We start from the raw sequence: 10,866 nt of genomic DNA on the forward strand, positions 1-10,866 counted from the left end.
CCAGAATTCAGCCGCACACAGAGTTTGGTTTTCAACAGTTTATTAAAGGCGATGGTTGGTGGGGAAGGAACTGACCCAGACTGGAGCAGGTGGGAGATGATGGCAGGAGCAGGCGGACGTGAGGCGAAGGAGACGGCGAGGCAAACGACGAGGGACGAAAGACAAGGAAGAAGGCTGGTGAAAGGTAGAATGAAGGGTGAAGACGTTCCGGCGGGGATGAGCAGACTGAGGAGGGATTATGTAGGCAGGTTGACAGGTGGACTGAGTCTGACTTGACTGACTGAGTGGCAGGTGGCAGTGATCAGGCGTGGAACCTTTATTCTCAAGGATGTAATTCTCCTGAAGAGGACCCACTTTTTAAGTCTTTGTTCCTTCATGATCTACATGAAAGTCTACGATATGATATGATATAATGTGACCATGCATTGCAGGGGAAATAACTTTTCCATGCTGGAGACGTGCAGATATGCTCAGTTTCTTTGGAGCACTTGTTGGCATTTAGACAGAAAACAAAGCAAGTTTAGAGACTTAGACCTTCAAACAGGAAAAAGGCCTAAGAAAAGACATAAATTCAGTTCTCCAGTGATCCAGCAGACTGAAAAGTGTGGAGACAGGCTGCAGCGAATGCCTAAAGAGTCAGATAAATATCAACCTTATCACAATGCAAAACCAAAAGGTAACATTGGTAAAAGGTGGAGCCATTCCAGAGAAGTGATCACCAAGGAAAACCTTGAAAGTATCTGCAGAGATTTTCTCACAGACTTTGACGTGTGTTTAACAAAAAACCAAAAGAACCCCAAACTCATCATGCCCCAGCGTACGATAAGGTTGAAAATAATTTCTAACACGGTTTATCCTGTTTTAACCCTTTCTTATCGTTTTGGGACTTAAGACATGATGAAGGTTATATTGCTCAGCTGGAAAAAAGCTGCCCCTCCAACTCAAACGGTGGATGGAAGATGTTATGAACCATCTAAAGCTTGAAACATACTGTCAGCGACTCTGTTCATAGATTTAGAGTAACCTGGCAGCCATTTATTTCATGTTTTGGGACTTAATTCTCTTAAGAGAACCATCTTACCCAGCCCCTCCTTTTTACCTCTTTGTTGAACCTGATAGCTGAATCTCATCTGTCAGCACGTGCTGTTGGGATTGTATTATCCTGTTTATTATGTTCTTTATGCTGTTTCTGATTCTTTAAAATGAATAAAAATTATTTGAACAATCTTTCTCTTCCTTTCTTTCTGTTTCACTTTTCAGTTTGTGTCCATTGAATGTGAAATAGGCCCAAAATAACCCCTAATAAAGTTTTTATCAAAGGTATCACACAGAGCACTATAGTGAAAGCAGTAATGCTCCACTTGTGAAAGTAAACCTGTTGGCCTCTCCTTGGCATCAAGACAGCAATTCTTGGTGCTCCACAACCAGACAGGACACGTAAAAAACTGACAGAATCAAGGCTGCCAGACAACCGGCGCCACCGGGTCCTCTGACTACCACCAGCAACCAAAGCAGGTGGAGTGTCTTGCTCAAGGACACAACGACAGAAGATCGGTGTGGGGCTTCAAACTGCCAACCCACCAGTTCCAGCAAAAACTTCTAGCTCAGATATTTTGTAACACAGGACCCAGAAACAAAGTAAAGCAATCCTTACTGTTGATAGGAGCAGCAGTTAATGGAAAGCTGCTATCAGTCTCCTCCTTCACAAGGAGCTGCTCTCCTTCCTGACGGGCCCCGGGTTCCTCCTGTTCCTCCTTTATGTGGAGGGGCTCTGACTCCTGCTGCTCCCCCTCAGGACTCTGTTCTTCAGGAGCCTCTTCTTTAACATCTGCAGCCAACACTGAAACACATTACATGCTTTATCAACAACTAGATCTTTACAATGTTACAATGATGGGAAAGATTCAGTTTAGAGAAAAAGATTTGATCAGCAGTGTAGAGAAAACTGAACCTCAGGAACTGACAGTTTCACCCTAGAAATGATCACCGGTAACTTTAGGGTCATTCTGTTGTGGGAATTTATTGTAATTATTTCTTTAAAACGTTTAATAATGGCTAAATTGGATAAAATATGACAGTTAAACATTGATTTATAAGTATATATTTGTTATATGAATAAATATTTGTAGCTGATTAATTGAACAGTTATGTCTTGTTATTGTTTTGTTGCATTTAATGACACACAGTTTTATATTATTAGCTACTTTTGGCTCAGTATTTAATTAAGTGAGTCATTGATTTATTTGACCCTCTTTCTAAACAAGATCAACCAAAAAGCGTTTTTTGGGGGCATTTTTTCAAGCACAAAGAAACGCTTGATACTGAACGTTGCTACATGCTAAGCTAGCATTAGCGCCTCCTATGCTACATGCTAAGCTAGCAATAGCACATCCTATGCTACATGCTAAGCTAGCATTAGCAGCTCCTAAGCAGAGCTGCAGGCTTAGCCAGTTTTCTGGGGGAAAGCCTGCAACGAGTTGTGATGAAGAGGAGGAATCCATCAGCTGCTGAAAACGGCTCCTAAACTTTAGCTCCATCCACACAGTTAGCATGAAGAAGGAAATCTCCAAACCTGATGGGTGCAGCAGAACTCTGGGCTGGAAAACATCCCCCATCATTGGTGTCTCCTCTGCTGCGTCCTGCCGCTCTTTGAGCTCCTGCTTCCCTCCAGTTTCTCCGCTGTGCCTCCAGCTGCTGGACTTCTTTCCAGACTTCATCACCTGCAGCAGCTGCTGCTCTCTTTCAGCCTCACCAACACTCCCGATTCTGGCCTCATAGCAACACAAGGACAAAGAACCCGGAAGTGATCAACGTGGCTGCGCGTTGGGGAAGAGGCACATAAAAAACGGCCGCCATCTTGGTGAGGTCATCCTGCAAACAGCACCAGGATGCCAGAGGCGGATTCTCAGGATTTCTCATCAACTTGTTTGTAAAACGAAAGATAATTATGTCAAGGGTGTCCCTTTGCTTTAATCTAAATGTTGTTCTTGAAAATAAAATAAATAATTTAGCTTGTTTTTGTAGTGTTTTTGAGTCATTCTGTTAGAATGGGTAAAATTGGACACTGATATTTTCACGTTTTGGACCCAAAAGTATTGTTTCTATGTATATCTTATTATAACAGGAATATATTTAACTTTCAGAAAAAAAATTCTTTCATCTCAGGCATTAGTTTCTTTTTAGTTTTGATCATTATTTCCAGATGTTGTCTCTTTAATTCCTCAACCCTGTTATGGAAACTTTGAAGGCTCTCTGAATATTATCATAAAATAAATTGGGATTGAAATCAACATTTTCACATAGATAAAATGTCCCCCATACTAATTCAATCATTTTAAACTGAAAGATGACATAAAATCACACATCAGCTGCACTGATTCTAAAGACTTGGTCTATTTTATAAACCAAGTTGATAGTTACAGTCTGGGAGATTATTGTGAAAACTTTGAGCCTCCTGATAAATCTTTCCACATGTATGTGGACATTTGCAATCCTCCTTGTGGCAGTCAGTGTTGTATAAAGTACTGTAACGTAACAAGGGAGGATATGCAGAGGGTTTTGAAGTCTGTTTGTCCTGAAAGCGAGGCGAAGGGAGCAGAAGTCCAGAATATGACCAGGCCATGACATCCTGTGTGACCCAAACAGAGGTCAACTGACAAGATAAGGTTGTCTGTTTTTCAACGTTTGTGGAGCTGTTCCCAGAAATAAGACCAAAGTCTGCTGAAGGATGCGGGAAGCACGTGGACACTGCTGGGTCACGGCGCAGACCAATGGATGCACAGAGAATCTTATTTGGAACACACACCCATCTGTGGGATATAAAATGCATATAAAATGTGCTCTATGTTGTAATCAGAACTCTAGCTCAAACCCGTTTTTACGTGCGAGTATTTGAAATAAATGGGTTCTCCAGTTGGCGAACAGAGAGACTTCGTTTCCCCGTGTCATCTTTCTTATTTTTTACGGTTTTTAGTCAAGTAATCTCCCACAGGAGTCAAGTAAAAGTATAAGTACCTCTCCAAAATATGACTTTGGTAAAAGTCCAAGTCACTGACTGAAATGTTACTTGAGTAAAAGTCTTAAAGTATCTGAAATGTCTTGTACTTAAGTATGAAAATTACTGTAAAAATAGATGCACTCAAGTAATGTAATAAAAAGTATAAGTAAAAAGTAAAACAAAGCAAATGCAGTTTGAATGACAGTTTTTAGATTTTGGTAAACTTTGAAAGTCAAATTCACTTAAAATAATATAAACAACCAAGTGCAGGAGAAATTTAGACCAAGTTTAGACTGAAAATACAACCTTTTTGTAAGCTTTCAGTTTTCCTTCTTCAAGTAAGGTCAGTGCTATGCACTTTAAAATTGTACACAACCAATGGCAGGCAAAAGGGGGAGTATACTAAGAACATGGTTAAGTGATAAAGTGATAGTTAACCTACAGGAAGTGGTAAACCTGCTAATAGATACACCTGCGGTTGCAGGTATCATTAACTTAAGAAAATCAGGACTCCTGGCTCTACTATTAGATGCTCTACCTATACCACAAGGTTAATTTAACCTGCTTTACTACTGAACCAGCTTCTTATCCTGTTGGTGGTCATCAGGGGCGATTCTAGGATCTGACCTTTATGGGTGCTCAGCCCCAGTGTTGACTGTGATTCCTGGCATGAACAACAGGCTTTCCATTTTTAGTCCAGATGTAAGATTCATAGAGTTGACACACTTTTGAGCTAAAGCTCATCAAACAAGCTACAATATAGGCCCATCCAAAAGCAGTGACAAACAGATTGAAATGTTTTCACGCGATAAAACCTTGTGCATTTGTCTAATACCTGCATGATGGCAATAGTTAGTTTAGCTATATTGATAAAAGTGAGGAATCATTTCCCTAAAGACACAAAACTAGAGTTAGTGCACTGATGCACAAGGGTTGCTATTACTACACTTACTGTCGTATTGCTTTGCTTACAAGAGAGACTAATCTAGCAGTTTGCATATATATATATATATATATATATATATATATATATATATATATATATATATATATATATATATATGCCATTAGACATAAGCCTGCCATATATTATGGCGGTCTGGTGATCAGTCCATGTCTTCTGTCAAGCAAATTGCTAATAAGTTAGTAAATCCCTGCACATTTCCTTTATGAATTTGCATACTGAACTTTGTTTTTTTAAAACTCAGATTTTTAAGGGTGCTTGAGCACCCCTAAAAATGTCTAAATACACCTCTGGTGGTGATGAATAAGCAAGTCTCGAATTTGTCGCAGTCAATCAGTAGGTGGGGTCAAAACACCTGCCTCTCTCTCTCTCTTTCTCTCTCTCTGTCTCTCTCTCTCTCTCTCTCTCGCTCGCTTTTTATGTAACGAGTAACTAAACCAAACATTGAAAATGTAGCTGAGTAAAAGTATGCAATTAAGTTCGGAAATATAGTGAAGTAAAAGTTATCAAAAAATGTTATACTCCAGAAAAGTATAAAGTACTCCAAAATATACTTCAGTACAGTAGTGAAGTATTTTTACTTCGTTACTATACAACACTGGTGGCAGTTACGTCCTCATCAGACAACTGCCCTCCTTTATGAGTGAATGCTGGTAGAACAAGGTTAAATCTCTCTAACAGCAGATCTGCGATGGTAAAGCCTCTGTCTGCCGTCACTTCATCGCCAAGACGAAGATACTCCAGGAAGCCAGCGTGTTCCCTGCCACATACATTTTTCTTCTTCTCTTCTCCTAGGTGTGATCATCAGTGCCTGTAGTGTGAGCATATTTCTTCATAGGTGACTCTGATTATGGAGAGGTCTGGTCAGCCTCTGCATCACAGCGGCTGTCAAACACAAGACCACAATCAGTTTATTAAACAGCATGAAACATACCAACACCAAGCTAATAGAGCACCACCTGCATCATTACTCATTCAAATATTCATATCACACACGTTCCTTCCAGTTTTTAAGAACAGCCTTTGTTAGTATCTGGGATGCCATTTGTAAGGTTACACAGCTGAAATCTAACAGCAATATTTTGGGTTCTTTACTGTGATAAGAGGATTAAAATTGGTTTTCATTTTTAAAGTCCGATTTTCAACATACTTTTATAAAGTTATACATTTGTAAATGTCACCGCTCCAAACTAAATATTTAATTACACAGCTAAATGTTCAGTTTGTAAAACAAGCATTTAGTTTTCAGATTAAATATTTAACTCCAAATTAAATGTTTAGTTTACAAACTAAACATTTACTTTGGAGCTAAATATTAAGCTTGTTATTTAATTATTTAACTTGGAACTGTGACTTATTTATAGATTTATGAATAACAAAAGTATTAAAAAACAAACCCTGCCTTTTATCTCTCATTGTATAGCTTTACAAACGGAACCCCATAGACCTACCAGCAGGGATGTAAAAATATCCATGTTGCTCCAAAGTGACAACACTGGCACGGCTTCCTTCAAACGGGCTCTTTAATAAACGCCGTGAAAACTACAGAAATAAAGATAAGCTTTAGAAATAGATACATTTACAGACAGTCAGGTGACACATACTTTAACAAAGTTACCTGTGACCGCCTGCCACTTCAGAGTTCTTTAACAGATTAATTCTTCGTTGTCCACTCTAAATTAAAATATGAAGTAATTAAAACACCATAACCAATAAATTTACAAAATATTACAAACATAAATACAAATTCCTTGACAGCTACAGGAAATACGAGACTACTACTTGTAGCTCTATTCCAGATTTCTGCTCCTTCTCTCATATGCAAATCTCGCGATAACTTTCAACAAAGAGTTTGAAAAGAAATAAAATACAATAATTTTACATAAACCTCAAAATGTGAACTAAACATCATAAAATACATTATCTGAAATAAACATACATTTTTTCCAAGAAATAAATCATTTCACTGTCACTTACAGGCATTATACTGTATTTAATTTGGAACCATAGCAAGGACACCAGATATAAACTGCTGTTGAATTGAGCTTTATTACTCTAAAGTAAAAAAACAGCATATTACCAACAGTAAAACATTAAGTGAAATGATTAAATGCAACATAATGTGAACTTTGTGTGTGTGTAGGTATAACAAAGTCTCATGGGAGATGTGCTAAAAGTAACCTCTTCCTAATTCCTAACATACAGTTACACTTGTAATTTGATATATTTATATTAATAACAACAATGATCAGACAGTGAAGGATTTTAATGTGTCTGTATCAGTGTTTGTGTCCATGTTAAAGTGATTTTGCATGTGTTCCTGTATCAGTGTGTGTGTCTGTATATATGCATGAATGTGCCTTTTGTTTCATTAAGGTCATATTGTGAGTGGGTTCCACACCTCTTTAAAGACTTCCACATGGCGCTTTGGAACGTTTGTGGGGGTGGAATAAGTTCAAGGACTTCATCAAACAGGTACCAGTGAAGATCATCCTGATATGGCCAGAAGAAGCGCTTTGACCCAATACCATGCATACATTTGACCTGGACACGTGTCTCTTGTATGTTTAGAATGATACCTGGATACAAATCATCATCATATGTGAGAATACAGCATTTACCAATCAGCTGTGAACTTTGCCACTGCTTTGTTTTCCTGTATTTCCCTCAGCAGCTGGCTGTGATGCAGCCATTTCCATCTTCTGTCTGAAACTGAAACACTGGCTGTTGAAGCACTTGCAGATAAACTGCTGACGTGTTGAACTCATGCAACTTGCATCCAGAAGCATCAGTTCTCCTGGAGCCAGAGTAATGAGCTGCTGGATTCTCATGGTTCCAGGAACAGCCGCTATCTTTGGCATTTCTCCATTGCTTCTTCAACATCTTTTCACAAAGAAGAGTTTAACTCTTGTGTTTGCTTCAGACAAGGTCCTGAATAACTCTTCTGCATCTGGGATGTCACGGCCTTTTGCCACCATCTTGTCAGCTGCTCTTTTTAAGGCTCCCCCAGCACCATCTGCTCCTTTTCCATTGACATTGTTAGGAAGATGTTCTGTTGTTAATACAAACAGGATTCAAACTTGGCATCAGTAAAAGGTCAGGCTGTCTTTTTCATAGCCTTACTAAATCTGGAACTGTCCAATCTACCATAGCAGGTCTGAGATGGTAGCATGTAGGGAGTGTTTGCTACCCTGTAGTCCTGCAGCTCGGTCCATTAGTGGCCTGGCTGGCCAGAACCACGCTGACCTCCACTTAAGGTAAAAAATTAACTGCTTTATTTTGGGCACAGGCTGCAGACACCATCATCCCAGCTCTGCTTCAGGAGAAGCTCTCCCAGCTGAATGTACCTGACTCCACCTGCAGGTGGATCACAGACTTCCTGTCTGACAGGAAGCAGCAGGTGAAGCTGGGAGAGACACTCATCTGCACTTTTGCCTCTAAAGTCAGAGAGAAGAGAAAAAAGGAGTCAGTTCCAGTTGCACTGAGCAGCTGAGCAGATTAGTAGATTGTTGGTTCCTGTAAAAACTAGACATCCATGGAGAAATCAGCAGACAGATCCACATGAATAAAGCTAGAAAGTCAGATCAAGGAGAAAGGCAATGGTTTAATCCAGAACACCAGACACTAGCCTTAAGCAGCATAGCAGTCATTTTAACAGCAAACATTAAAAGAGGCCAAAAGCTTCAATTTTAGCACATTTGGAAAGGTTTGCCACATGAAAGTGAAGCAGAAAATGCCAATTGTCCATGTGGTCAGCTGTCTTTAGTGTGAAATGTAGAATCCTAAAATGCTGTAAAGTGAATAGTGGAATGAAGGTAAAAAAGCCGAGGTAAAAAAGGAGGCGGTGGAAGGAAGCACATCTAGCATCAAAATGTGAGTCCCATCTAAATGACTGAGAGATTTAACAAGGACTCATCCAGGAGGTCCCAGAGGAAGCAGAACAACATGTGAAGCTCTGCAGGACTCACTGCCTCAGTTAAGGTCAACAATTAGAGAGAAAGTGGAAAAATGGCCTCCATGGGAGAGGTCCAAGACCAGAAGCACTGCTGAGCCACAAGAAGCCAAAGAGCCAAAAACATCTGGATGATCATCAAGACTTTTGGGGAAATCTTCTGGGACTGATGAGACAAACTGGACCTTTCTGGAAGGTGTGGCTCCGTTCCATCTGCTGAAGAACTAGGACAGCGTTTCAGAAGCACAACATCAGGCCTACAGTCAAACACGGTGGTGGCAGTGTGATGGTCTGGCTGCTTCTGCTTCTTCTGGACCTGGAGGACCTGCTAGAACTGAAGGAAGCAGGAATTCTGCTCTGTGACAGAAAATCCTGGAGAAGAAAGTCCTGCAAGCAGTTCTGGACCTTAGACTCAAGCTGACTGAGGTTCTGCAGCAGGACAATGATCCAAAGCTCAGCAGCAAAGCCAGGGATGAAGGTTGTGGAGTGGCCTAGTCAAAGTCTGGAGCTAAAGCTGACTGAGATGCTGTGGCCTGACCTTAAACAGGCTGTTCATGCTGGAAAAGCCTCCAATGTGTCTGAATGAAAAAGTTCTGCAAAGCAGAGCGGGTCCAAACTGCTCCAGCTGATGGAAAAGACTGATTAGCAGTTATCAGAACCACTTGATGGCAGCTGCTGCCGCCAAGGCTTGAAGCAGAAGAAACACAAGAAGGACTTTAAAACCACTTTCTGGATCTACTCAGGTTCTGTTTGTCTGACATTAAAATTCATTTGATGATCTGAAAAGTTTCCATGTGACAAAAACTAGAAGAAATCCACCAAATTCTTTAGATTTCTGTGTAAAACGTCTGAAGACTGAGAGCAAAGTGGAAGCAAAGTCAGATTGCTGCTTTGTTGCTCAAAGGTTGGCAGTAAAGCAGCTGATTCTGATTAGTGCGGATGAAGCCTCCAGCTGTCTGCCCTTCATCCTGCTCCATGCTGCCATCACACAGGAACAAGACACCAAAGATCATGTGAACTCCTTGGCTGGAGGCAGAGACTCATCCCTAACCTGGAGGCAACAAAATACAGCAAGTCCTTTCTGTCAACTTTGAACTGACAGCTTGATGGATTCAAAATGTGGCCCAGATCAAATCCATCATTTCTGAGCCTAATTTCAGACCTTCTGAGCCTTTTCTCCCTGATGCTCCCCCACATCTAACTGCAGCCCTAACCGTGGCCTTAGTGGCTTTTCTGGCCATTTTAGGAGACACATGGAGACAAAGGAGCTCATCATGGTGAAGTGGAGCAAAAGGAAACTAGTTGTTTGTTTCTAGGTGGGAAAGTTTTGGAGAATCTCTTTCTGCTGCCGTTCTAAAGGCTTTCCAGGAGGAATGTGATCTGCTGGCTTTCAGTCCACAAACACATCAACTAACTTCTTGGTGATCTCTTTAGTTTTCAGCTTTAAAGTTGATTCAAAGCTGTTAAAGCTGAAGAACATTTGCTCTGATGCAGCAATGGAGAAAATCCAAGCTTTTCTTCTTGGACTCTTTCAAACTAATGAGTCTTCAAAGAAATCTGCAGCACATTTCATCTTGACTTTTATTAGATGGAGTTATTGAGGGGGAAAAAGTTTCCACTAATGAGCCTGGATGTGCTGCTTTGTGTTGATCTGCCAAATCAAATCAGCAGAGTTTGTGGTGGTCAGCTGCTAAAAGGACTTTAATGGGCTGTGAATACTTTAGCCTGTAGGGGCCTGTAGTGGAAGTCAGTTTGCTAGCAGGACTCTGCAGCAGCTGATGGATGTTGAGCAGCTGATGTGTGGATGAAAAGCCAGAGAAAATGAAGGTGCTCAGCTTTGAGAAAGCTGTGAAAACTTTGCTAGCAGCAGAATTTGCTGCTGCTGCTGCTGCTGTATTTTAGGAAGAGAAGAGCTGCAGCTCTAGCAGCCCTAATGTCAGAGAAAAGTCCATC

At 40.6% G+C, this 10,866-nt stretch overlaps 1 long non-coding RNA gene across 1 annotated transcript; it reads right to left on the reverse strand.

The window, feature by feature from the left end:
* Window positions 1–5,572: 5,572 nt before the first annotated feature.
* LOC118561622 lies at window positions 5,573–6,637 on the reverse strand. Its single transcript, XR_004930175.1, has 3 exons — window positions 6,580–6,637; window positions 6,413–6,503; window positions 5,573–5,846 (listed from the first exon to the last, which is right to left on the reverse strand). It is a non-coding gene; the product is annotated as an uncharacterized LOC118561622 (long non-coding RNA).
* Window positions 6,638–10,866: the final 4,229 nt, after the last annotated feature.

This window comes from Fundulus heteroclitus, unplaced genomic scaffold, assembly GCF_011125445.2.
Source record: "Fundulus heteroclitus isolate FHET01 unplaced genomic scaffold, MU-UCD_Fhet_4.1 scaffold_68, whole genome shotgun sequence".
Lineage (NCBI taxonomy): Eukaryota > Metazoa > Chordata > Actinopteri > Cyprinodontiformes > Fundulidae > Fundulus > Fundulus heteroclitus.